This window comes from Mustela lutreola, chromosome 8, assembly GCF_030435805.1.
Source record: "Mustela lutreola isolate mMusLut2 chromosome 8, mMusLut2.pri, whole genome shotgun sequence".
Lineage (NCBI taxonomy): Eukaryota > Metazoa > Chordata > Mammalia > Carnivora > Mustelidae > Mustela > Mustela lutreola.
This window is the reverse complement of record NC_081297.1, coordinates 101,792,146-101,796,978: the sequence shown is the minus strand read 5'-3', so window position 1 is coordinate 101,796,978 and position 4,833 is coordinate 101,792,146.

The following is a 4,833-nucleotide window of genomic DNA, read 5'->3' as shown; positions in this document are numbered from 1 at the left end:
CAGTCCACCAGAGACCAACACTTGGGATCACTCATTTAATCATATGGGAATCCACGTATCCCTTTATCACCATTACACCATGAAAATTTGGGGACACTCATTTAATCAGGTGGGAATCTACATACCTCCTTTATCACTAGTATATCATGCAAATTCTACCTTTTTTTTTGCTTTTGTAAAACTCAAGGAAACATTTACCAGTTTCCAGTAACCAGAATCTCTCCTATTCTATAAGATTTTTTAAAGATCAGTTCTAATCCATAGTACTATAAGATTTTTTAAAGATCAGTTCTAATCCATAGTACTAGTACTTTGACAATTAATTCAATGAGTCCCAAAAGATTAAACTTACTTGAAAGTGAACTCTGATAATCTCAATAGGATTTCAGTTCTTTCCTACCAATGTTTAATCTACACTTCTGGTTAGGCCATCAATCAATTCTCTATAATCACAGAGAATATAATGTAAAATCAACTCTATCCTACTTTATTTGGAAAACCCAAAAGACTCTACTCCAAAACTACTAGAACTCATACAGGAATTCAGTAAAGTACCAGTATATAAAATCAATGCACAAAAATCAGTTGCATTCTATACACAAAAAATAAGACAGAAGGAAGAGAAATTAAGGTGCATTTACAATTGCACCAAAACCTATAAGATACCTAGGAATAAATCTAACCAAAGAGGCAAAGAATCTGGACTCAGAAAACTAAAAAGTACTCATAAAAGGAAATTGAGGAAGACACAAAGAAATGGAAAAACATTCCATGCTCATGGATTGGAAGAACAAATATTGTGAAAACGTATATGCTACCTAGAGCAATCTACACATTTAATGCAATCCCTATCCAAATACCATCAACTTTTTTTCAAAGAAAGGGAAAAAATAATCCTAAAATTTATATGGAACCAGAAAAGACCCCAAAGAGCCAGAGGAATGTTGAAAAAGAAAACCAAAGTTGGCGGCATCACAATTCCAGACTTCAAGCTCTATCACAGAGCTGTCATTATCAAGACAGCATGGTACTGGCACAAAAACAGACACATAGATTAATGGAACAGAATAGAGAGCCCAGAAATGGACCTTCAACTCTATGGCCAACTAATCTTTGACAAAGCAGGAAAGAATGTCCAATGGAACAAAAGATGCTGTTGGAAAAATTGGACAGTCACATGCAAAAGAATGAAACTGGACTATTTTCTTATACTACACACAAGAATAGACTGAAAATGGATGAAAGACCTCAATATGAGACAGGAATCCATCAAAATCCTTGAGCAGAACACAGGCAGCAACCTCTTTGACCTCAGCCACATCAACTTCTTCCCAGAAACATTGCCAAAGGCAAGGGAAGCAAGGGCAAACATGAGCTATTGGGATTTCATCGGATCAAAAGCTTTTGCACAGCAAAGGAAATAGTCAACAAAACCAAAAGACAACCAGCAGAATGGGAGAAGATATTTGCATATGACATATCAGTCAAAGGGCTAGTATCCAAAATCTACAAAGAACTTATCAAATTCAACACACAAAGAACAAATAATCCAGTCAAGAAATGGGCAGAAGACATGAACAGACATTTCTGCAAAGAAGATTTTCAGATGGCCAATAGACACATGAAAAAGTGTTCCACATCACTCAGCATCAGGGAAATACAAATCAAAACCACAATGAGATACCACCTCACACCAGTGAGAATGGCTAAAATTAACAAGTCAGTAAGGATGTGGAGAAAGGGAAACCCTCCTACACTGTTGGTGGGAATGTAAGCTGGTGCAGCCACTCTGGAAAACTGTATGGAGGTCCTTCAAGAAGTTGAAAATAGGGCTACCCTATAATCCAGCAATCACACTACTGGGTATTTACCCTAAAGATACAAATGTAGTGATCTGAAGGGGTATGTGCACACAAACGTTTATAGCAACAATGTCCATGATCGCCAAACTATGGAAAAAACCTAGATGTCCATCAATAGATGAATGGATAAAGAAGATAGGGTATATATACACAGTGGAATACTATGAAACCATCAAAAAACCAAAATCTTATCATTTGCAACGATGTGGATGGAAATAGAAGGTATTATGCTAAGCAAAATAAGTCAGTCAGAGAAAGAAAATTATCATATGATCTCCCTGATATGAGGAATTTGAGAGGCAGGGCAGGGAGCCATGCGGGGAAGGGAGGGAAAAATGAAACAAGGTGGGACGAGGGAGGGAGAAACACCATAAGAGAGTCTTAATCTCAGGAAATAAACTGAGGTTTGCTGGAGTGGAGGAGGGTGGGAGGGACGGGGTGGCCAGGTGATGGACACTGGGGAGGATATATGTTATAGTGAGTGTTATGAATTGCGTAAAACTGATGATTCACAGACCAGTACCCTTGAAACAGATAATACATTACATGTTAATTAAATTTTTTTTAAAAAGTAAAAAAAATAAAGCTTTCTTCTCATTTCTTCCCTTCAAAAAAAGAAAAATCAACTCCATCTTTAGTTGCCTGATGTCCAATTTCTTAAAAATCGCTTTTTCATATATTTTGTCCATTTGGTTGTTTCAGGTAATAGAACAATTCCAGTCCTTGTTATGCCATCCTTTCTTTCATATTTTAAAATGTCTGATAACTCACAAGGGACCTTTTTTTGTAGTCACATTGGCCTTTTAGAGGACTCCCACCTGTCTTCCTCATGTTCAGTAAAATATTTCTGCAAATACTCACTCTAACATTTAATGTAACTTCATTAGAATTTCAGTATGATAGCCTGAGACAATCTTCCATTTAGGGTCATAGATATTTTGACAGACATTTACTGTCCTCTGAATTTCCACTTGCTTGGCCACAAAACTTTGTAGTTAGGGTGGGTCATGAGACTACTTCCAGTGAATGGGTGATAACTGAAAGTGGCATGCGTTGTTTTCAGTTAAAGATTTCAAAAGAAAGAGTGAGTTCTCTGTTCACTCTCTTCAATGGTACAGGAAAGGCTGAGAACACAAGTTAAGACAGCAGCACCAAGAGACCAACATCCATCAACCTGAGTTCCTGGAGTAGAGCTCCCTACCAAACTGCCATTCAACATGTAGTGTGACTAAGAATGAATGTTTGTTGGGTAAAAGCACTAGGATCTGAGAGTTAATTTGCTAACACAGTAAATAGCACACTCTAAAATAATATACATCTTTTCTACAAACAAATGTATTTTCTTAATAATATCTAAGTTGTTATAACAGAATTTCAGACAAATCTCAATTACTTGGAAATAGCAATAATAGATATTTTTAAGCCCCTCCAAAATAATCTTGGAGCAAAGAAAATGTTATTTCAAGCTACCTAGGAAATAATGACTATGAGAACTTCTAATAAATCCTATATGCAAAGAATTATTGATAGCTGATTCAATTTAATACTAAAAAATGCAAATAACTCAGTAAGTTCATTCCAAGCATGACGAATAATAGGAAATATAAAGCATCTACACCAAAAGGTTAAAGAAGAAAAATAATCTCAAAAGTGCTAAATAGAAAACTCTAATTTTATCTAAAAAAAACTGTCAGCAAGTGAGGATTAGGAAGGTGGTTCTTTAAAATTATAATGAAAATTCTATCCCAAACCAACTACCAATATTATGCTTAGTGACTAAACACAGACATTTCTTATTCTGAAATTATGAAAGTCAAAGGCTTCCTCTATCAGCACTCCTATTTACCATTCTTCTGCAAATGCTCGCCATTATAAAACAATAAAAGCAAGAAAACAAAACTGTCAGAACCTGTTACCTAGAAAACTCAAGAGAATCAACTGAAGAGATTTTAGAAGCAATGAAAAAGTTTAGCAATATGACTATAAATAAATAAAAATTGGATTTTTATATGCCAGCAAAATCCAACTCTGAACAAAGGCGGATTGCCAGAAAGTACACAAACAGGCCTGTGCAACAACATTTATTGAGGAAACTCAAAGAGATGGAAGCAGTAGCATGGTCTGTGGACTTAACATTGCTCTTCACATTCTGAGAAAGTGCCAAGAGATCCAACGGGGTCAGGTGTCAGATAGTAGGAGAGGGATCCTGGCCCTAGGGATAGGAGGCTTATAAATTGCTTACTTGGGGAAACCCCAAACCCTTGGCAAGCATGGCCAAGATGCTGACAGAAGTTTATTCCCTATCACCACGCTGCCACTGTAGCTGTCACTATTTGGAAAGCACCAGTCCTTCCTTTGATATTATTTGGGGACCGTGGCGGAATCTGTTATCCAAAAATAGCCACAGCAGTATTTCTGATTCTAGATGCTCTTCTGGAAACTTGCCACACTCCATCAAGTGTAGGGAGGGTCTATCCAGCATCTCCTTGAGCTAGAGTATGCATATGACTTCTCTGACCCATAGAATAAGGAGGAAGTGACGTTATGTGACTTTCAAGGCTGGTGCAACTGTAGGACATGTCTTCCAACTGGCGCTTTCTCTCTGAGAAGATTGTGTTGGGGAAACCAGCCACTACACCATGAGAAAGTCCAAACCAGCCTCAAGGAATGATCATGTGGAGAGGCCAGCATGGAGAAGAGCAGAGCCCCACACTCTACAACCAACAGAATCGCTAACTACCAGACATGGCAGTTAACAAGCCTTCAGATGCTTTCAGGTCTAATCTTCAAGTATTACCTCTGAGCCTCAGACGTCAAGAGCAGAGGAAAGTTGTACTCACTGTGCCATGCCCAAATTTCTAACCCCTAAGTGTAATAAATGGTTGCTTTGTGCCACTAAATGTTGGGGTTATTTGTCATACAACCATAGGAACTAGAAGAGCCACAAAAGTTTAATTCTTACATCTGTAGC